This window comes from Athene noctua, chromosome 3 (genome assembly GCF_965140245.1).
Source record: "Athene noctua chromosome 3, bAthNoc1.hap1.1, whole genome shotgun sequence".
In the NCBI taxonomy this organism is placed as follows: domain Eukaryota; kingdom Metazoa; phylum Chordata; class Aves; order Strigiformes; family Strigidae; genus Athene; species Athene noctua.
The window spans coordinates 84,485,176-84,509,438 of NC_134039.1; the positions used below are offsets into that span (position 1 = coordinate 84,485,176).

At 41.8% G+C, this 24,263-nt stretch overlaps 1 long non-coding RNA gene across 1 annotated transcript; it reads right to left on the bottom strand.

The window, feature by feature from the left end:
* Positions 1-450: 450 nt before the first annotated feature.
* LOC141959445 (uncharacterized) lies at positions 451-22,412 on the bottom strand. Its single transcript, XR_012633441.1, has 3 exons — positions 22,018-22,412; positions 12,738-12,808; positions 451-572 (listed from the first exon to the last, which is right to left on the bottom strand). It is a non-coding gene; the product is annotated as an uncharacterized LOC141959445 (long non-coding RNA).
* Between the last annotated feature and the right edge of the window lie 1,851 nt (positions 22,413-24,263).

Sequence of the window (24,263 nt, forward strand, 5' to 3'; positions counted from 1 at the left end):
AAACTCTGACTACTTTGAAAGACTCCACAATTATTGAAGAGGAAGTGAAATTAAAATCATCACACAGAAAGAAAGATAGCAATTAGGAGGGATAGAAAATTCAATCAGACCGCTACAAGTGATTGTTTTTAATCCCAACTGAATTCCCACGCCTGACAAACAGACTGCAGAGAATCTTTTAGCTGAAGACAAATGTTCTTTACTCCTCCCATCATGCATGACACTGCAAAAAAAACCCAAAACCCAAGCCAAAAATATTTTCAGAGCAAAACAAACCACCTTTGAACCCTTCTTTGTTATGCTGAAGAAACAAGGAATCAGAAATGAAATTTTTGAAGATATCCACTTCCGATACGCTGGTGCTTCACAGAGACAAACATAGTATGTACCAGATATATTTACACTACGTATTTCACAACAGGAAACATAACCATTGCAGAGAGCATATTCCATCAATTTACTGGAAACAGAAATTATTTACCTTTCAGTTTGCACATATTTATAAATAGATTTTCCCTCAAACAACATGTTCTTCCTTTGGAATATGCAAGGCGCTCTCACAAGATCAGCACCTGGAATTGATAAAATGGTTTATTTAAATGCATGTTTGCATAGCTTCTCTCTTACAAAAGCAGAAGGTCACACAGCTACAGCACATTTTTACCAGTTGGGTTCTGTTTCGGATCACCTCATTTTATTACAGAATGGAAGAGGAACAGAGCGGTCGACACTTGCCACCGCTGCGGGGGGGGGCACGGCAGCAGCTCCCCCATAAGCTTCCAGGACCTCCAGTCCCCTCCAGGGACTGATCAATGGCCTGTAAATTGTGCTGGAGGAGCCAGGAGATGAGAGGGATCTTCACTGGATCATCTGGATCAACCAGCGAAGCATCTGGCAGCACTGATTACATCCACCCGACCACTCACAGCTTTGAATATTTACTGATCCTTACTCCTGAAGCCCTTTTACTACTCGGTTCATGTATCTGACTACAGTTACAGAACGTATCATCATCAGGATAAAAAAGACATTGTGCTTCAATAATAAACACTGATTCTGGCATATGCCATGAAAATTACTTAGAGGACCACAGCATAATGCTTCATATATTAAACACAAACAAGCAAGAGCTAGGGAAAAGTGGCTGCCGGATTTTGAAAATAATTTTGTTTTACAGAGTAGTTTCTGCTTTCATCTACTACAGCAATTGAACAACTTTAGTTGCCTTAGAAAAATACATCCCTATCTATCAGAAAAATGTAACGTGCATATATCCATTCTGCTGCAACTTACTTGTGATTTTATTAGTCTCCTCCCTGTAACTGGCTTCATCTTTTGAAGCTATAAATGAGGTCAGCATCTCATAATTTGAGCATTAAACCAAGGAAGGCTACAGTTCTGTTTCTTCAGGACCTGAGAAACTCAGCCTGTGTAGATTTTGAAGCTATGTAGATACCTTCCCAGTGATTTCCAAGGGAGGCATATTAAAGCTACTGTAGCAGGGCAGAGTCCCTGTCAGGGACCAAGACACACCGATATAGGAGCACCATGTGAAACAGAATAAAAGGAGTTTGGTTTCTAGTTTACTGCCTGAGGTAAGAAAGAGTGAAAAGACACAAAAAAAGATGGAAGCCTGAGAAATAATGAGACACTAAAACCTGATATAAAGGCAGATAAAAACCTTGATGGCCTATCTTAAGTATCATAGGAAGGTATAGCTTTAAAATAGAGGCCTAAATAAAAATGTATTTTTGTGGCATTCACGGAGGGATGGCATGGGAGAAAGCTCCTTTCTCTTGAAACTGTACTGAGCTGCAGCTGACTGCTATAAATTCTCATGTGCCCAAGTCAGGCAAACATCTCACAAGAGAAATAAAATGACGCAGAGAGGTGCAGATCTGGAACTTGACTGCACAGAGATAACAGTCAAATACATATTTGCAGAGGAAATCTGGGAGACAGAATATGCAGAATGAGCACAGAGAGAACGCCACTGTGTACTTTAAGAATATAATTAAGAAGGATCACGAAAAAAGCCAGAATTATAGACACCCTGTCAGGATGGAATCTCGAGCTGGACAACATGCTTAATGGCTTTTTTGAATGTATGACCAGTGAAAAAGGGTAAGGATAAAGAATTGGTGCTAATATATAACAATAACTAGAAACTTCAAAGTTTCAAATGAATTAAGGAGGCAGACGTCAGCCTGGAAGTGGTGCAGGAATCACAGAGGAGAACCCCAAATTGCAAATGGCTGCTGTAACTTTCTACTTCTAAAAGTGTGGCCATTACGAGACTAAGGAAAACTACAATTTTGACAATGAAGCCCTAGTGATTTTGCGAAGAGAGTTAGCTCTTTATTCCGCCAGCATTCGAGATCTCCTATTTGTAACAGACACGATTAAATTAATTCATCAAGTAGTAAATGAGTTCAGTTAGTTCACGGCGTGTAATTAATTTATTCTACTCATAACTGGCACATCCTAATGTTGCTTTGTAATATTTTGCAAATTCAATTTAATTTATTAGACACGATGAGAAAAGGGGAACTTGAAGGCAGGAAACAAAATCGTAACAAAGACAGATGCAAAACTGGCTGAGATAATGCACAACATAAATAGCAGTAAGCATCTGCCAGCAAGGCCCGTTCCCTGCCCAGCACTGCTGACCATTCCGCATTAACTGCTTTGTGGTTAAAACAGGTCTGAGATGACGGGTGCAGGAATGCTGCAGCTGCCAGCCCGTGGGCATGTCCCCACAGCCATTTCCCTGCAGTTGGACTGAGTTTTCATTTGGTACTCTCCTCCTTTCCATCCCTTGCAAATAGTTTAATCAAGAGACGCCTTTTTCACGGAACTACTTTGAATTTCTTTGTGGTTTTAATACTGCCCGAAGAAATTCACTTGAGATTATCCCTAAAAATGTCTACTGTAGCAACTGTGAAGGTTAAGAGGATAAAATGGTCACAGTGATGACCAGGTAATTAAGTATGTGCTATGTAACGCCAGCTGCAGAGGTCCTGACAAAGTAAGGTTTCAGAAAAAAAGTCTTTAAATGTAAAACCTGTTAGTCATTTGAACACAGTATGTACACACATCTCCACACCACGATCCAAGGGTGAAGCGGGAGCCAGCAGAAGAGTTCTGAACGGGTGTGGGACGATGGGGTCAGGCAGCACGTGCAGAAGCGCACACGCACGGGTGTGAAGATGGGAGCAGCACCCCGTTAGATAGGATCTGCCTCTCAGCAACGCTGATTCTTTTAACAGCTTCCTTTCGGCACAGGGAGAAAACAGTGAAGGACACGCAATTAGCCAAGAAGGGAAATCCGCTGAACCATGATAAGGTTAATAGTCTACTACTAAGCCCTCGTTAACGGGGAAATTAAGTTGGGTTTCTATCAATAACAAACCCGAAAGATTTCTCTTCTCAAAACACACGTGACTGGAGCTTCGGGGAGCCCAGTCTCTCTGCTCAACGGGCGATGCAGCAGCGAGCAGTCAGACACTGCTGTCTCTGCAGACGGCTGCCCGACAAGTGCCCCTTGCCACGAGACTGGGAGGCTGCAGGCGTCAGCCACGTGGCCTGTCTCTGTTCTGCCTGAATTTTGGCAGAATTTAGGTGCCTGGAGTCTCGAGCGGTAAAACTCTCTGCTCAGCAGCTGCCTGGGCATCAGCACATGCTGTAGTAGAGCCTGGTATTACCTGTGCACCACCGAAGGTGTCCTGCTTGGTGTGAGGGAACCTTGCTTCTCACTTAGACTCTGCTGCAATCCATTTAGGCAAAAAGTGGCCTGAACACCATGTAAGTCCCCTGAAAGAGCCCAAACCTCACCAAAATTCATGCCAACACCAGAGCTTTTTCCAGAAGAAGGCTGCACAGGAGGACTGATGCTCACTACTTTCACTGGAGTCTGGACACTGAAGCGTTCACCCTGAAAGCAGGAAAGTCCCTCTTTACGTCTTCTTAGCCTTCAGCTCCACACTACCCTGGAAAACTGAAGCAGTACAGATCCAACACGAGGCTGAACACCTCTGTGCAACGGTCACGCTGCTCCTGGTACCCAAACAGGCTTTTTCAGAGCTAACCTGAACTTAGCTATGCTCGCTGCCACGTACTCATATCCTCAGAATGACTGACGCCCAAACCCTGGCCTCACGCGTCACAAACAAGGTCCCTCTGAAGTGTCTCCCTCTATGCTAGTTATCGATTCCAAAATAATGAGAATTGCATCATGCCCAAACCCCTACCATCTTCGTTAATACCAGAAGCATTCCCCCAGCCTTTTCAGTCTCATTCTGCCCCGTTCTCATCCTGCTGAAAACTGAGATCTACTCAGTGACCCAACATTTTTTCACAGCAGATGCAGGAAGCATTTCCTAATTCTGGCCCAGGCAGCGAGTTCCATACCCAAGGGCAAAAAATCCAGCACGAAGACATGAAGTGGGCATCTATGAGCTTATAAAAAATATTAAAACCCAGCTCAGTACAGGGTATGAGCATGCATGCAGAAGGGGACACAGCTAAGCATCTCTTTGATGTGAAGCTTTAAAGACACAACCTCTCCTCTGCTACTTTTGTATTTCCATGGAAAACTGGTAATATTCTGGATTAAAGTTTATGTAGGGGGGGGGGGGGGGGGGGGGGGGGAAAGAATGATGAAAAGAATTTTGGAAGTCCTTACAAGGAGGGTAACAGAGGGAGAGAAGACAAAATTGATTCAGACTACAGTACAGCACTGAAGTAACACAAGGAATGAATATGATTACATTTAAGGTACTGTAATTTAAGACAAATCGTAGCAGAATTGTTAACAGTGGCTTGTTAATTCTATTACTAATCATTACAATAAACTTTAAGACTCCTTAAGGACTTCCCTTCTAACAGGCACTGCTTTATCCGAATTTAAAAAAAAAAATTAAATAAAATTACAGTAACTTATGCTATGAGAGAGTAATTGTGTCAGAGGGGTTGGTGAGGAATATATTCACTTGCATTTCTAGACTGGAGCAGTCCTCTGTTTACTGTACTCTCTAAACCATCAAACTGAAACAGCATTCATTCTGCTTTTAAGGGCCATAGAAGTTATATTAAGGTTTCCAGTTAAGATGAGGATAATGTGTATCCTGTATGGATGTGACAAGATAGGCTAAAAAAGCTAAAATAACTGAAGTAAATATGCAAACGGCACTGTACAGACCTATAAACTAATGCAGACACAAAGCAGGAAGTCAGAAGTCTGACAGACATGGGAATACGGATTATGAAACTGTGAAAATTCATTTAAAGCTGTATAATTACGCCCACACAACAAATACTTTTTTTTCTTCTCCTTAAGTATATCTCCCTCATTTCAAGTGTCACTAGTGCCAATACATCGCCTTGCACCACTGTCCGAGACCTTTCCTTAAATTTCACCTCTTTTGGAGGGGTCCAGTACCCCAGTCCCAAGTATTTGCAGATGTAAAGGAACGGAGGGGAAGGATTTGCTACAATGTCCCAGTCAAAAGGATCTTTTTTCTTCCCAAATCCATAGTAGTGCATCCTAAAAGAGAGATGCTGAGCACGCCTGCCGCGTCACTTCTCTGCATCCCCGCCAGCTCCATCTGCTCTTTGAAACACCCCGTGGAAAAGATTTCCAACATACCCCGAGTCCTGCACAACTCCGCCTCTGACCCTTCCTGTTAGGGACTCCTGAGCAATGGGCTTCATCTCATTAATTCAGTGGTTTTTAGGAAACTACTTTTTCCTGCCAGTTTTTAAACCCAGAGGAATTTTCTAGATGTGCAGTGACAGTGCATGAGTAATAGCTCCCTCATTAAACTACCAGGGAGTCATAAAACAAAACAAATTGTTCAGCTTCCCAGTGTTTTTCCGATTTGCTTTCCCTTTCCAAGCCCTGTAGTGCTCACAAACATCCAAACTATCTAAGTGACGTCATTTAGAGTCAGAATCCTTAAAGGAAACAACATGTCCTTTGCATGTTGCTCAATCCTCTGGTGTTCTTGCAGTCATTTATTTTTGCCCCAGGGTAGTTTCAGGTTGTTTTGTGTTTAGTTTTTTTGGTGGGTTTTTTGGTTGTTTTTTTTTTTTTTTTTTTTTTTTTTTAAATCAAGAGCTGGTTGTGCCCACGTCAAATGCATGCCTCCGAAGTCCGCCATCAAAAAGCTCGTCTGGCACGAGAGAAGGAGCCACGCTACGCTTGCTGCTGCCTGGCAGTCCTCGGCGTGTCTCTTGTCTTCGTGCCAAACGCTCTCCGTGCCCACGGCCGAAAAGCAGGGTGGTGCAGTGCGGGAAGCCGGAGAGATGTGAAAGACGAGAACAAGCCCCGCTCTCCCACGGCACAGCTTTGCATCTGCTGCCGCAGCAGCCACGCTTGCTGCTCCTCCTGCGCTTGAAAAATGGTCCTCTGTAGGGAAACAAGATTTTTCAGCCCAAACTTGGGAATTTAGCTTTGCTTTGTGTTTGCCACGGGGCAGGTTCGTGTCAAGAAATCACTCTACTACTTTGAAACAAGAGGAGGGTAGCTGTGCTTCTGGAGTGCCTCTGATGGTGGCAGGTAACAGGTTCTTTATATCCCATTTTGAAATCTGGGAGTGAAACTACAAAACGTACAGTCCCAGGATTCAAGGAATACTTTGAAAGGCCAAAACTTCTGCAGTAGTTTGTATGAGAATGAGAGACAAGACTCCGTCTCCTGCATTTCTGTTCAGGATGAAGCAGTTTATACTCAGTGCTGATAAAAGACATACCTCCTACCCAACGTGGTACCCACCATTTCAGAAACTAAATCATATAAATGCCTTTTTGTATCCACCTCCAGCATGCAGAGTACCTTGTAAAGTAACTGAGATTTGGAGAATGTCAAGAGCAAAGGTGACAACAGTCCCACCTTTTTAAAAGCAGAAGGGGGAAAAAAACCCAACAAAGTAGAGCAAGACACCAACTTTAGGAGATGAACACGTTTGAGGAAAATTTGTCTTTAACATTTGTTTTGGTAAGACTGCAGAAATGCTAACAAACTACCACAGCTTTCAGAATACTCCTTTAAGGTACACTTGTAATCCCCACAATATAGACAGCAAAGGAAGGACTGAATCAAGTCAGTGTGGTGTGACCCGAGTCCAGTGTTTTTACTGAAAAATGTGGCTTACTTCAGGAAAACTTCCATTCCTTTTGCCTAAAAAAAAAATCTGGGAGCCACAGAATGAAACCATTTCAAGCAGCCCAAACAACTCACATCACTGAGATTTTAATTCTATCTTTTAATGAGCAGCAGAAAGCAAAGGAATGAGATAAACTGGAAGCTCCAAACCACAGCTCCCAATGTGTTTGGCAAAGTGGTGGGGAGACCCATTAAATGTACCAAGCTCACTGACCCTGAAGGTTTCTCCAGGCCAGGGCTAGAAAACAAAACAGCTGAATGCTGATTCCCTTGCTGAGGGAACTCCTAGCACTCCGCTCTCTGTCTATCTCCAAGTCACTGGTTTTGATACCGAGGAAGAATGAGCAGCTTTAAATACACATCTGAGACAGACAAAAAACGTAGAGCGAGTAAAGTCAGCAAGAGACTGCTTGAGCGAAAGTTGAGCAGAGAGCCCAGCCTAGAGCCTCAGGGATGTTCAAGAGCCTCATGTTAATGATTTCACCGTGAGTTAGGTATTCAAACACCTCTAAGGACACGGGTTGTCAGAATTTGCCTCTTTACATTGCTATGTAATTGGCAACAGAGGTGGGAACAACTTGCCAGCTTAACTTGTCACATCGCCCCTATGAAAGAGTGCGGAGGTATCGATGAGAAATGGGGATTTTCGCCAGGACTGAAATACATAGCAGACACTGTGGCAGATGGCACTGGATGAACTGAAATGGAATTGGAAAGTTCAGAGTATTTTAGAGAAGGTTCATTTAAGATGAAACAAGGTAACAGCTTAAGAAATCTAGAATAGTGAAGAGGGATGAAAAAGCACTCCTATTCATCCTTCTCCCAACGTACGGAGATGTTCAATGAACTAAAATGATTATGAGTATTTAGGCATTTACACTACGGTCACAACTGAGTACTGACTGGTCCTGATACACTGGCACCTGCACAAACATGCACAAAGCCACTGCTGCCCTGCACAGTTTGCAGTCCAGAGGGTGAGGGAATCTCTCTGTGTTTTATGAAGTGCAAAGCACAGATGCAGTGTAGACCTCACAAGAATATGCCAAAGCCAGGACCTGCGAAGGGTTAAGAAATCCAAGTCTTTGGATGCATAATGAGAACATCCAAGATGATTAGATCAGTTAGTATGAAAGAGTAGGAATAAGCTCCCAAATCTTTGCTAACTGTCCTCTATAAGGACTCCATCACCTCTCCCTGAAGTCTTTGGTAGCAGCTGATGTTGGAGACGTTACTGGATGAGACAGACCGCAGGTCTGACACTGCTGGTTCCCTGCTCCCAAGATATAACTCAGCTCTGCAGCGCAACGTTTCAGAAACGTGCACGCTGCTGAAACAGAGTTTGGACAGCGTTTCCAAAGCGGCAGGGCCCATCAGGCCAGCTGACAGCTCCTCATTAAAAGAAGCAACAAGAAACAAAGGAACAACCTCTTTTCCAGGTGGTGAATGACAACAGCATGAGACTGACAACTGTCAGGATGAGGTCACCTCCGTCTCCCTTCAGAAATGAAGTTATCAAGCACGACTAACAATAATTAAAAACTCCTTTCACAAAGGGAACACTATATTTTTATTAGCTCTGCTGAAGCCTAATCAAAAGCATCACAATGGGCTTGTTGATTTTTTTAATGCCAATATACAATAGAAGACAGAAAGAAATTGGCAATTAAGAACAGAAACCCAATCTTCTTAGGTGCTGTAGCATTTTAGTTCAAAATATAAATTGTCCCCTACTTAGCTAAAAGCATAACTCACTATTTACTACTTAGCCACGGCAAAACATGACCAAAAATTCTAATTTAAAAAAGAAAAAATGCTTAATGGCTAAATAAATGTGTTCATGACACAAACTTATATGGGAAATGTAAGCAATAAGCTGTAATCACACTCATGAAAAGTTATTGGCTTTGTGTCTAATGATTTTCTTCTGCACAGGGTTCCTGCTGCATAAAATTACTGAATTTCTTTGTATCCCAATTTACTATTATAAATTCTGAGATGTTCACTGCAAGAATGTGAACTGATTTATATTTCAAACTATTTATTATTCGTATTTGTTTCACATTATGTGTAAGAGGAAAAAAAAACAACAAACCAACAAACAACCAAACTGTTTTAATCACTAGAGACCCAGCAGCATCTGGATAGCATTTCAGCCCACCAAAAATAAATGTCTGGGTGAAGAGAATTGCTCTCTAGAATTCCGTGATAAATTGCATCTCCAGGAATTCCAACACCAGCTTGGACACTTATGTGAAGATTTAGCTGCCTAAACACAGCACCTATGCTGCCTGTCATTTTTAGATGACGTACAGTGTCCTGCCTGGCCCATGTAACACTCCCATAAGACTCACGCTGTACCTGCCAGGTAGGGGTATGTCCCAGATCACTTTAGGTGTCTCAAAGGCACCAGACACCAACGTGCAGGCAACTGAACCCTATCCTGTGCACTTACAGACATGTACGTGCATGTATATGATGCTGCCTGGTCTTTGTATCAGAGCCATGCATTCTGCTGCACATTTAAAGTGTAATAATGATTTAAAAAACCCTTTAAAATATTTTTATTGTGGACATTAAAAGTCCCACTGCTCTTTATCAGGGAAGATACTTTTGATATTGGTGTCTCTATGCATACACTGACACAACTGCCCCAATTGCCAGCAAAGCTTTAGGGTGCAGATTAAACCCTGGCAATTGGCTTTCACCCAGAAACTTGAGTGCTTAATTCACTTCTGAAGTGCGATTACTTTTAAAAGATTTACTGTTATAACCCCAAAGTGACCCTGCTGCTACGCAGTACACGCTACACACTCTGCCTACAGTGATCTGACAAGAATTACATGGGTGCACTGGTCCTCCTCTCCCGATAGAATAAGTGAAATGATTTTATTGAGATCCAGCAAATTTTAGGACAGAAGGATAAGTCTACGGAACTGGAAATAAACGGGTTAAGCGGCAAGCATGCAGGGAGGGACGGGTGAGCCATGAAGCCCACCAGTGCCTGCCCAAGAAGCAGATGCCCGCCGGACAGAGGTGCCAGCCAGCATCTGAGAATAGCAGCGGGGCGGGCGGAAGGAAAGGAAACGTAAGGTCTTAAGCAAGAGTTCAACCCCATTTGAACACCTCAGTATTTAAAGTAAGGCTTTTTCCACGAGACTGAGCTCTGCAAATCCCCGCTGGTACCAAGGGGCAGCTCTGAAGGCTGAGGACCATGGACTGAGGATGTGGTGACACAAGCAGATGATTCTATCACTGGTATTTCATGTACATTTACAGCTGGGCTGAGTGTAAACAGGGAAGTCACATGGCATCCGCAGAGTCACGCAGTGACTTCCTCGGTGTCACACAGGCTTAAAACATCGCCTTTAACATCTACTAGCCCATACGGTGTCTGCAAAAACGGGAACCTTTAGGCAACTCCTCCTAACAATGCCCACCTCAGCCATCCTCCATGACTCAGGAATCCGTTTCTGGATGCTAGCGTGTATTTTTCGCTTCCTTTCCCTGCAGTGTATGTAACAGAAACGAATCTGAATGCTGACACAGTAAGTAGATTGATTGCAGTATTTTATTTTTTGGACTGAGTCCCAATTTTAGTCTGATCTGGTTCTCAGATAGGAGGCTGTACATTGTCACGTAGTTTGTAAAAGCAGTTGCTACACTGATTTGACTAGATATGCAAGGCTGTGCATCTGCATATCAGAAAGCCAGATCGTGCACGCTGCAGATGCATCAAATTTTCTCAGAATAATAAACTGGAGATTTACTGAAAACAATATGGAAATAATTTTATGGGCTTCTTCCAAACATTCAGATATAAATACAGGTCAAATTTGCAGAGAGCATTCAAATTTGCATCGTCGTGTTTTAAAGGCAATTTGGGAAGAAAACATAACAGTTCAGAGAACAAGCCTAGGAGACAGCAGATTTAGACTGTTTTCTCCTTCTACTACACCACTGACCGCGGATCATGCCAGGCTCTGGGAAAAACTCAGCTTTCAATCAATTGCCCCAAATGACTTTTCCAAGCGCTCAGTATCCAAAAGGTGTCACCACCAGCTGGAATTAAGCACAGAGGTGCTGTCTGCTGGCCAGCACTTTGATAATCTGGTCTTTTAAAGGATGGTTACATAGCTAAAATGGAAATTTATTAATCAGTGTGTATCAGCAAATATGAACAGCGTAAGGAAATATATCTGAAGTGCAGAAGCAGCTCAGAAGCTTGCTTACCTACATACTGTAAAACCAGCAATTCACTGTCCCTTTTCCAAAGTATGGCTAGCACATAAAGCTGCTCTTATTCTTCCTTTTTTTTTTTTTTTTTGTAATACTGCTTACGTAGCAATACCTCTGTTACAAATTTTGAGAATGAAAAGGTTAATCTCCAGTTATTTCGTATGGCAGTTAGCCCATTCTTTGACACAATTTTATTAGTTTTATTCAAGAAAGAACGTAGCCTTGCTAATATAAATGGCAGTACAATTACTCATACATACCTTTTAACGGACGTACCATTTTGAGACAATTTTGGACAGAAATTCACACCTTACGATATGCCTATGATTTGATCTGCACATACAATTTTAGACCAAAACCTTAAAGCTTCCAGCAAACTCCTGAATGATCAGAGGAAGAAGGTCCTCAGATCCCTTACTGTGTGTTAGTTCATTAGCATGTCTTCTAGTAAATGAAACATAATGGTTTTAAGCAGACAAGTAATTCTCTCACAAACGGATTGGTTCTACTAGGCTGAGCAAGACAGACAAACAGTGAAAACTTATTTCATATATAAATAATCAGCTGCTTTCAACTGTTTTTCAGGCCAGAATTGTACACTAACAAGTCCATGCAGAGGAGTCTCCATCCACTAAACACAGTAATATGTAAAATGGGTGCCGTGGATCTTAATACAAAGGTGTGTGACGTATCTTCCAGATGGGAAGCATTATAAAAATGTTATTACACACACATATTTTTAATATTAGGCAAATGAGACATCTTGCACACAGCTACGGTCTTAGAGCAGTGATCACAATTGAAACGCATGGCTGATTGTAGGGAGAAGGGGAAAAAAAAAAAAAAGATTCAGACAAAACCGCAGAATCACAAGGGATGGGTGATGTATTTTTTACCACCCTCCTTGCCCTACCCCCATTTCAGCGTTTTAAATGGTTTCAGCATGCTTTAGAAAAAAAAAAAAAAATCTTACTTCTTCTTTAAGCTGTCTGGTTGTTCTCCTACAGACGCTATCTCAGCATTGCACAGTCAATACAGCTAACAGCATTAATTGCTTTCTTTTTTACTGAGATCAAGCAAGTGGTTCCCTTCACTTTCTCTTGAGCAACAAACAAACAGAAAAAGTCTGGGTAACGAAAGCATTAGAAGATAGTATCTCCAGAAATAAAATCTATTTTACAACAGCAGGAAACAAATAAGATAATGTGTATAGACTTCAGACAGCCTATTGCAATTTTGTGTTTAAAATGTTAGCTGAAGGGCTCAGAACTCCACGGGGCAGAACTGAAGTGAAATAAGCCAAGCAAAAGGGATGCATTACTGAGCAACGCACCTTTCGACCACGTTGTTCTGACCTTTCTCCGTAGCATCTAAAGTATACTGCTCCTCTGCGTAATCCCAAACCTTGGAAAAAAAAAAAAAATCAGTAAACCTCCTCTGCTGTAGTAGCTTCCTACACCTGCCCCTACAATTAATAAAAGATTAAAAGGATAAGAATTGCGATGTTTATGAAACTTTTTTTCAGCTCAGCAAGCAGCTCATTTCTTATTCTTAAAATGAAAGGAGTGGCTGTGTTTAAAAAAAAAAAAAAAAAAGGAAAGAAAAACAACATAATGAAAAGGAAGCACACACCCATATGGAAAAAAAATGGCAAAAGGCGAAGCATGCTTATTACAAATGCTTTGCTTATTACAAATGCTTTGTAACCTTGTCACCAACAGAAACAAACAATTAATTAAACAGAAGGGAAACTTCAAGGTTTTCGTTCCCGTGTATTCTCAGAATTTTACAACTGTCCGCACTTCCATCAAGGTCACATGCTGCTCTTAAAACTGTTGTGATAAGTTTTAATATCAAGTGTAACAGCAAACAAACTTCTGGTTAGGGCTGCAATTGTAAATATTTTAACAGTGTCCATGCAATCCCACAGATGGTAACTAAGAGCAGTGTATTTGACACAGCAATTCAATTCCTGCAGTTCCTAAAGCACAGACAAAGCATGTGTAAACACTACCAGGATTTCTGCTTATGTAAGAAATGCAAATTTGGGGCTTTGACAGATCTACAACCCAACAGGCTTGTGTTAAACATACCCACACATTCCTCTGTCTCTTACTTCGCACAGTTACTACAGCATTTGAACATCAGCAAGAGATCTGCTCTGTTTTAATGGTAATAAACATCTGCCTAAGTACAGCAAATGATTTCTGGATTTGTTTCAGATTAAAAAAAAAATAATCAGTAAACGCTGACTACTGTATGAGCTGATTTGGCTACAGTTCCAAGCTTCATAGGAAATCCAGTTTGCAAGAGGTGACCATGTTCAAGATGAGCAAGATTTCACTCACTGCTTAGAGATACTTTTAAAAGTTACCAACACCAGACACCTGTGTAACCCAGCATTACAGACTTCTGCCTGGCAATAAAAAAAAAAAAGCAGCAAACACCACAGAGCTGGTCAGAGTTATTAAACATGCCGTAACACTGAGCTGGCATCTCCTTCCCCAGACTGCTTCCAGAGCACGACGTGGGTGCAGCCATTCCGAGTGACACAACCTGCACCAACACCACCGATGTACAAAGCAACGGTGAGTGTAGGGTTAAAGTCCTCCTCACAGCAGGCTGCTCCATAGACCAGGTCTTCATCCTGCTGTCAATCCCGTGTGCAGGCAGAGCAATGTAGTTTCCATCAAAAAGTAGGTCCAGCAAGGGAAAACTCTCACCTTACCCAGCTACTGAATGAAAAACCTGCAGGGACTAGGCCCTAGTAGGATTTTTCAGTGCAACATCACATATTAAGTTATTTCTTAGTAAACACACACCTTTTTGGCAGCTCTGATAAAGCCTGTAACTTCCTGCGGTAGTCATTCACCTCTATCTGGCTTCAAAAGGACTTGCTCCATTACAATAAATATTGAAAATGTACCACGCACAACTTAATGTAACTTAACAGGAGAGTAGAGCCATTACCTTAAAAAACAGCCTGACTGTACCTGACTACAGCTAGGGCTGTAACTCTGCCATAGTAAATTAAAACCAGTTATATTAGTCAAGGTGAACTATGTTCAGCCTTACAGCAGCTGTAGTAGATCCTAACAGAAGCCCAGTCAGTCAAGGTTTGATAATAATTTAAAATTACTTTACCTTCACCTCTCATTCATTAAAATGAAAGGAACTTCAAGTCTGGGAGATGCCTTTATGCTGAGGTGTTGCACATTTGTAATTCCAGCGTATCCACCATCTTTGTACCTTTTATTTGTCAATTAGTTCTTTCCACCTGCAGCTCTTGGGTCGTTTCACTTCTTGGATAAAACCACTACAAACTGCAATGCTCCAGACAGACTAAAAGCCTCTGCTGTGCTTCACCTGCTTTCTCTGCGACCTTGTTAGAGCCAAAAAACCCAGCAAATAACAACTATGGTCTTGCATATTTCTGCAGAACACTAGCAAAATGCATCCATCTATCCACGGTGAAGATCACTATTTACTGCATGCACAGACACCGAAGTTTAGGCAGAGTAACTGACGTGCCATCCAATGAGTTGGGCGCAGATCAGTGGAAAGCAACAGAGGTCCTGAGGGCCTGCCTGCTCACCTGTGCACCCCACAGTCCCTGTATAACAGTGCTGGCCACCTGTCCTCTCTGCACACCTCAAAAAGGGTGGTTGCTACCAGTCTTTCAGGTATCATCACCGAGTCGGCCCTTAGTGCTGGTTCCAACTTTTTTCCTACATACCTACCCATCTACTCACCCACTCCTACCTCCTCTCTCACTTGCCAGTCTAATTACCCGCCCACTCACATTTTCTCTTACTCACTCACTAACCCACCCATTTACATGTTTTTCATTCATCTCCCCGTTCAGTTACACAACCTGATCCTCAAACACCTTAAATCCACTCACTAATAGTAATTTTACCTCCTATGGTATGCCCCTCCTCACCTCTCTCATCAACATCCCTACCCTGCACTGAGCGTCCCGGTGGCTTGAGGAAAAGAGTTTACCACCCCAGGCTCCCAAAGTCCACCAGGTCAAGCTCTCTGTGCCACACCAATGCTAATTCACTCCCGGAATCCCTTCTGAATGACTCAAACACCTTCTTCTGACACACTGCAGATGGATGGTGGGGATGAGGACTGCACAGTGCCTTTGTCAGCTTCCAGGCGGGCACGCCACGCACACCCTTGCCCCCACCCTACAAAAAAAATTTATTTAGAGGCTTGCAACACAACCCTCTCAGCCTTTGTGGCGCTCTGAAAGGAAAAACAGTAGTAATGCTTCAGAAACCATAGGTGGTCTGGGGTAAAGGTGCTGGATCATGGCTGTAGGCAGCTCTGAAGGGTCTGGCCCAGGCCAGCTCACATCAACCACCCGGTCTCATGAGGTGACAGCCAAACCAACGCCTGCTCGTCCTCTTTATGGCCACAAAGTATTTGTTTTGGGGGGATATCGATCTAACTCTTCGTGGTCAAGACAAGGGAAAACTTTAGAGACAACGGTGCTTAGGCACCCAAGGCTTCTGGTAGCAAAGACCAAGCCCTTAAGAATAAACAATGAACAATTGTTTCATCCCCAAATTCCACCAAAACAAGTGAAACTGTAATAAGGAACAGTAGTTATGAAGAAACTTTGAGAAAAATACAGGATAATTGGAAGTGGGGGGAGAAGACTCTAGTAACTACGTTACTACTTCTGTCATTAATGGAAAACTGTAATTTTTTTCATTTTCTCTGTAATACCCTCTACAGACTTGCTGCATACATCTCTTCCCTGCAGTTTAAATGCCACAGTAGAGTTAAGAAAAAAAAGAAATCACTTAAGTTATACTGGCATAACTCCCCCATATAAAAACATTTTCATTTCTGAGTAAAATTGGCCTTCTCAGGTAATTTTCAACAATTTCTCAAGTGACACCAGAACAGACCACTCTTATACTGGAATAAAATATGCATCTGAGAAATTATACTATTATCAGTTCAGTTTAAAACCTATCTTCAATCAATATAATTTTCCCAAACCATGAAAACTGAACATGCAGCACTTAAGGTAAGTGATACATCTAAGATTCAAGAGCACGTAATACTATTCTGTTCATATTTACAGGCTGTTAACACCAGAGGGAATTACTGAAAGATGAGAACGTAGACTTGAAGTAATATGGTGAAACAAAGAAATGGAAAAATTTAGGCCAAATATCGGGCAAAGCAAAATCTCGCCATCAAACCTTGTGGAAAAGACTCCAGAAGATTGAAGTGGAAGGCCAAGTTCTTAGAGTATCTCTAGCCATAAACCGCAGGGAAAAAAAAAAAATAATAATAAAAAAAAAAAAACACCCAAAAAAACCTTTAGCAGAAAACATGTACTGGCAAGAAGATGGTCTGGATGATCTAATGCACTTTCCATCTCTAACATCTATGATTCTGTAATTCCGTAGGAGCGCTTAGCAGAGGGCTGGCAAACTTCTGTAGCAACTCAATCGTCTGATTATTGTGTGATTAATCAAAGTGTTCAATTAAAAGGAGGTCCTTGTAGTTGGATGTTGTAGCTATGCCACGCCACTCTCGTTCAAAGTTGTGCATTACACTGCCAGTAGAGAGCCTGATCTGAATGGCAGGCGTGCAGTAATTACAGAGTTGTGAGTAGCTCTCCTAAACAGGCAAAACAGAATTTAAGTAATTAAAGAGACAATCATCATCTTTCTTGCAAAATGCCCTGGGTCAACTTTTGACAGCAGATTTGATAATAGAGTTCAACCCTGTAACATTTATGCATGCAAATAAATTTACTTATACACGCAAGTAAGCATTAGTGTGTTTGGATCTATACTATACAGCGTTTTTAACTATTTACTCTTGATTTGTGTGCTGAGAAAATCCTCCCTTAGGGTAAAATACCAGACTGTTTCTCAGATCATGTGTTTTGTTTGCTATTTGCACGTTATTAGGTAAGCATACATGCAGAAAGAAGAAAATGCAGAAGGAGATATGGCACGAGCACACCTTTTATGTTTAAAGCACGTGTATGAGAAAAATGGATCGCAGCAATACATTTAAGAATCAGGAAAAATCAAGAGACAAATGCAAAAGAAGCCAAAAAATCTCCAAAGCAGAAGAGTAGAAGAAATAGGCACATAGATAATCCTTCACAACATGGATAACTGTGCTGTGCCTGCTGGCAGCCCACTGCCTGAACCATTTCTGCCCTGAAATCTTCTTTGGAGAGCTGGGTTTTGGAATGTTTTGATGTTGTTTGGTGGGTTTTTTTATTCCTAGCCAGTAGAAATTCTATCCCAACTCTAACTAGGATGGGGTGTGATTTCTGAAATTATAGACAAAGCTAAATTTTGTGAGAAGTATGAACAGAAGAACAATCTGTGATGTTGTCGGAAAAAATGCCAATTTGATAAATGCCATAAGATGATCAGGCTCTACAAATATTATTTCAGTACTATTTATTTATACTGATGACTAGAAATTTCAGTAAGGGATGGACTCCTCTTTACCACTGTACAATGTTATTAACCCTACTCTTAAGTACTTAACGGAAGTACAAAAGGAGTACATCAACTACTCATTGTACACAGATGCTTAAGTTAAATGCAGACACCTAACATCCAGAGCCAAAGGAAAACAGGGAAGATGAAAAATCAACAGATTGCTTGTTTTGGAGAAAAAGGTTTCTTGCTTGAGCTCCACCGTGATTAAGAGACAGGGGAGGTGAGGTTTCCTGAAGAGGTTGAGCTGAACTTCATGCAGGTGTCACCAAAACGACAGTCCCACCTCCTCCTTTGCTTCTGGCCACCAGCAGTCATGCAGCTATGCAGTGAGCTAGATCAGTTTTAATCTTCCCAAAAGAAAAGAAAGGGAGAAGCAAAATCTAGTTCTTTTAACCAGATCAGCACATTGAGCTGGCTCACCCCAAGGCCACATGATCATCAGCGATGACCGTGGAAGAAGCTAACCTTGGAACTGGAATCTGCAGAGTGGTTCAATCCATCATGTACACTCTGATAACACTAAAACCACACCAACTGCAAGACAACATGTAACCACCACGGGAATCCAAATGTATGTCCACAGAAGATAGTACTGTCACCTTTAAATAGTAACCCCATGGTAGGAGCTCACCTGGGAAGCTGGGCACTTTTCCCCCTGCAGATCTCACCTCCTACAAAGTCCTTGAACCAGCAGACTTCAAGCAGAGCTTGGGCTGAGGCTGTTTTCTGCCCTCCCACTGGAGCTGGGCCAGCTCAGAGAAATTCAAAATTCACAAAGCCATAAAGAGAAAGCACTGGAGGGCAAGTATGACTCCATGAGAAAGACTCCCAGGAGATGGGGCAGAGCTCTATATTCTGGTCCCTTCTCCAGGAATTGCTCATGCCTACTGCACTGAAGATTAGATAAAATGTATACACAGCTCCTTTTATACTAAAGCTTGAAAAACACATCCTACGAGCTATGTAAATACACTTAAGAGCCAGTGAGAGCTCTGCCCTAACAGGAGAGCAGCATATACCTACCTGTATTCTTGGAAATATTTTTATTTTTGGTGGATAAAAGTAAATCAAAGAGCAAAGCTGAGATCTTCACAGTTATGACTCACTTCTGCCAACCTCATGTTTTGGCAATAAAACTGCATATACACTCTCCCAAGAGCCTGTAATAACAGGTCATATGGGGAATCTCAGGTACCTGCTTAGATCCTTAAAGTTACAATTCAGGTGCCCAAACTCTGATTAGAAGTTAAACACGCCTGCTGGCTTCCATTTATTGCACCAATAAACCCCTGAAGTCACAGCACGGCATGGCAGCACTGCCTAGAGGTGGCCCAGTTTGCCAGCAGACGTATGGGGAACAAGCGAGGGAGGGAATTAAGACACCAGAGAGCATCGCACAGAACTCTACCCTGAAAACACACAGATAAAAGTGGCTTCTACTCATACCTCATGTTGCTGGTACATACACTTTTTCTTTTTTTTTTTTTTTTTTTTAACGTTGGCATTAGCAGTCTAGTAGAGCAACGGAAGAGGAAGCGCTCCTCCTTTCCAGGTCCAATTTTGAGCTCACCATTTTGCATGCAAACTTCAGCTGCTAACTCTGCGTTTGTATAGCTACGGGCCATAAAGAATTGAACTCTAAAAATTTACAAAACAAACAACAAGAAAAAGCCAACTAATCCTCTATACCTTGCCTGTGAACTTTCGCATGGGAATCCCTCAGAGACCAGCTCAAATGAACTCTTATCAAGTAACTGCACAGACCTACATCATCAAGCATTGTGTTGGTTTGCTAGAAGACATCATATACCCACCTGCACATCTAATTTCCGATGGTGTTAGCGCTTTCCTCACATGCAGTTTATGGCTTGTGTTTAAAAAGCTACCATTTATGATAAAAAAGGGATTTTTTGCGGGGGTTTTTTGCTCGTTTGCTTGGGTTTTTTTTACAAAATCAAGCCCTTCACTAACTAATGTAATAAGCACTTTATTGCTTCAGAGCGAAAGTGCTGTTAAAGCTGCCTCCATGTGCTGCTTTTTATCAAGGTAATCTCAGAAAACACAGAAAAATGCAGTTTCTACACCATGTATTGTAAATTCTCCCTATCAGATGACATTTTAAAAGCTGCAAGGAAATGCAGATACTACAAACATACGTGTAAATAAAAAAAAAAAAAAAAAAAAGTCATCAGGTTACAAAATACATTTTTTTCAATTACTTTGGGTGTGAACATCCCTGTTCACTGCATCAATGGTAACAGCCTGCTCCCTGAAACAGGTGATTTTCAAGAGCAGCAATTTTCCTGTCCCACAGGTGGGTACACAACAATGAACTGAACATCTAAGACTCCTCCTCCCTCAAACACGGCCTGCTTGTAATTTCTTAGTAAATGAAATTGCTCCAGAGTAAGCCTGAGCAAATTTGATCCACAGCTTCAATACAGGTTTAACAGTTAACAATTTAGGGGCTATAAAAATTCGCAACTTCCTTTCTTTTTATCTGAAATGATAAGAAAACAATTTGTTGTTGTTTTTTGTTGCTTTTTTTTTTTTAAAAAAAAAAGTCCCCTGAGAACATATTGATAAGCTTACTGTTAAATAAATGATTTTCCAAACATACGCAGTTAATTTACAAAGACACTTGGCGAAAATCTAACTTCGATTATCGAATTCATATAACGTCCTCCTTTATTTGTTTAATTCAAGTAAAATATTTTCCTCCGCCCTTTCCTTTTCATAGGCTTTTCACACCCACATAACAACCAAATGACTCTTCCCTGACCCTGCCTCCCACGCCTTTTGGTACAACTGCTCGCTAGAAAGTCACCCTGTGCTGGAACTCTTCTCCCAAGATCCAGAGGAAGCACTTAAGAAAAGGAAATCCAGTACAATGATAAACCTTCCGTTTTTGGTTGGTTTACCTTTTTTTTTTTTTTTTTTTTTTTTTTTTGAACCAGTGGGTTTATTTGCAGTTCTGTAGGGACGTGTGGTGTACAACTGCCCTCCTGGCTGCTGTTTTGGAAAAGAGGGAAAAAAAAACCCATATCCACGAGCACCTCACTACAACTGCCAACTCAAGTGGGTTTGGGAACGCAAGGCATCCTGGTGTCACCTCCTGGTGTCACTGCCCAGGGAAGAACAGCAGCAGTGAATTCCTCCCTTCGTGGTGGGACAGTTAGGACACAGCACCAGCAATTCCTACAGCTGGTGCCTGGAGGAGACCAGTCACTGAGCATGGTAAATTCAAAAAAATCACTATTCTGCTTTCCCCATCTTCTAATTATCTATGCATTCAAAACAACCTTCTGGAAATCCAAGAGCTACTGTATCACGTATCAGCATCCTTTCTAAATGGAAAACATAGTGATAATACTGGTAAAGCGATGAAGGAAAGTTAAACAACATTATCCTCATTTTATTGACAACTAAGAATAAATAATGACTTGCTCAAGAAGCAACCCCTCCAAAAAAATCCCTCACAAAACCAGTGGCAGAGTTGAGAGCAAATTCAGGCAGCATAACTTCCAGACCTAGCTATGTCAGCCAATGTGATTCCTTCTAGCCAATAATGTGTCAGAGATTTGGGTTTTTTTGAGAAACCACTAATGGATAGCTTTTTTTTTTCCTTGTGATTTACAGAACCACTTAAAAATAACATCGTTTCTATTCTAGGCATATTTTAGGAGCGGTATCATTATATTTAATTCCAGGGACGGACATCTGATTTTCATGTGAAATTCAAGCCTGAAGCCTTGTTCATTCAGTGAAGTGTAACAGGAAAATTACAGCGTAGCTGTGACTCCAGGATGACACGATACCAAAGCTGAAGGGCTGGCCCACCCCCTTTGCTTAGTACCAATGTTAGCAAAGGTTTGTAGGTTAAAAGTGGGAGGGAACAGCAACTTCAGATTGTTTTTGTTGACCTGATTGACAGTTTTCTCCCTTATTTCCAGACTCCTAAACTGTGGCAGGCCAGCTAGTGTTTCTGTAAAAGCTGCTCCAGTAAAAAAATGAATACACCTTGCCACGTTCAAAAAGCTGTTAAAGAGCTTTCTTTCAAATCACATTTAGCAAGATACCATCTTAACAGTGAAAATAAGAAGTACATAAACTTACCAATGCTTTATCAGGAGAAGCATCAGAAATAAAGTTTAGGTGTTATTCAGTATTCAGCACCTCAGCTCCTTCCTGGCACAAAATAAATCCCACAGGCAGCAGGTATAAGAACCGTCTCTCCTTTGCTAGTCATACCCGTACGCTCACAGACGTCTTCTGAATCTGCCACCAACAAAAGAAACCACAGTAAGACTGCTTCCCTGATGCTTCATAACTGAGTCAGTAGGTCAACAATTCCTTCGGTTTAGGAGCCAGACCAATTCCCTTAAACACCCCATTTTTTTTTTCTGATGGAGAAGCCAACTGCCTCCTGCCAGTGGCAGCCCATCTGCTTCCAGAACAGAACCAAACTGCTCCAAACCACCACCTTGTTTTGGCGCAGACATCCGTCCTGACGCAACTCCATTTTGTCTCTCACGTCTGGGAAAAACCACGAGAAAATACTTACAATTGAAAGACAGTCAGGAAACCGGCTCCTTGTGCACCTTGCACGCTGCTGCCGGCTCTCAGCCCACCTTCTCGTTTCCCATCCCCGAGATGGAGTGGCATGAGGAAGAACACCTCACGTAGTAGCCCAGCCTGCCTTGTTCCATGCAAGCATAGAATATCCTGCATGTGCATTTCAGGCGCACTGCTCGAACAAAGAGAAAGCTCAGAAGCTGCTATCCCTCTTCCCGATCCATGACTCAAAACGTCTGGTTGAAAATTGGTTTCGTAATAACCCTTTAGTACCACCTACTCACATCACAGAGTGATTCTTGCAGCAAATGCACAGGAAATCACCAGCGAGTGCCAATGGAGCTACTATTCCAAGAACTAGCTCTTTCAGTTATTCCTTCATCATTTGGAAACGGAGATGCTTTTACTTTCCCTATCGCACAGGATATATTTTTTCTTAAGAAGAGCTTTTAACTAGGATCCTGTAAAATATTTCGCTGATAAATCACCAGCTGAAAACTTGCCCACTGTAAAAAAAAAAAAAAAAAAAAAAAAAGAATTTCACAATACTCATTCCAGAAAATACAGTAACTCCTTTCTGGAAATAACTCACTGGACAAAAATCAAAAGGGCAGAATTAATTTTCAGAGACAGTTTGCATCCTGCAGAGCACACAAAGACAGTATAGTCAGCCACGTGCCTTTCTGACCACCAACAGCAGACCCCTGACTCACCCAACCACAAGATGAGTCGCTATGAATGATTTCCTCTTCTTCCACCCTCCCCCGGGGTGCTCTGTGCCACCGGCATATCCTGAGCCTAATCCTGACTTTGATGGAAATTCCAAAACTCATCTCGTAAGGCTGTGGCCACCAGCTAACGAAGCAGCCATCTGCTAGCTCCTGCTTTGAGTCACCTGTCAGCAATACAAAAGGAAATTACTCAGCAGCAAGCACGTGGAAGCCCACTGCTACAGACTCTTGCGGACCCCTTACAGGAATACAAAATTCTGGAGCACTCAAATCACCCTGGAGAAAAAGTGTTCTATTCTCCAGCACTCACATTCAAAAAGGTGAAACTTGGTTGAAAAAAATAGAAGAATAAATGACAGGACCGCAGACAGGGAGAAATTTTGGCTGGGTTTTCAATGCCAGCATCACTGAAGCTGCCATGGAAGGGGGGACAAAAAAAAAAAAAAGAAGACATTTCACAAACACTAGACCTTCACTGTGCGTGACAAGAAAAATAATTAAAACAACTGAGAGAACTAATCTGTGGCTGCTTAGGAAGTTAACTCTTCGAAGGAAGTGATTAAGTAAGAGAACAAAAGCAAAGTGTTATGTTTATCAAACAAGTAAACTTAACACACGAGAGTGCTTACTCATGTAAGTAAAGACTGAGCACTGTCACAGCCCTCCCCACAGGCGCAGGTTCACATGGGGCTGGGATCTTGTTGATTATTAAGCAGTTGTCCTTTCAAAGAAATAAATCTTTTAAGAAATACCAAGCACCGCTTTGCCAAAATGCCAAACGCTATCAGAAAGGCAGCCACAATGTCCTGTGCCTCTTTACGAAATGTCCTTGATCTAGCTCCTATTCAGGACAAAATTCACAAGAATTTGCCTGAGAAGACCTGATTAACCACTACGGTATTTACAAATTCAGTCCAGCAACAGTCATTTTTTTTTTGTTTCATCACAAATTACACAGCTCACGAATTCAGCCCTCCGAAACAAGACTCCAAACTTCTCCCAGAAAATAGCAGACGAACAGAAGACACTTAGTAAACACGACACTCAGAATCTTCA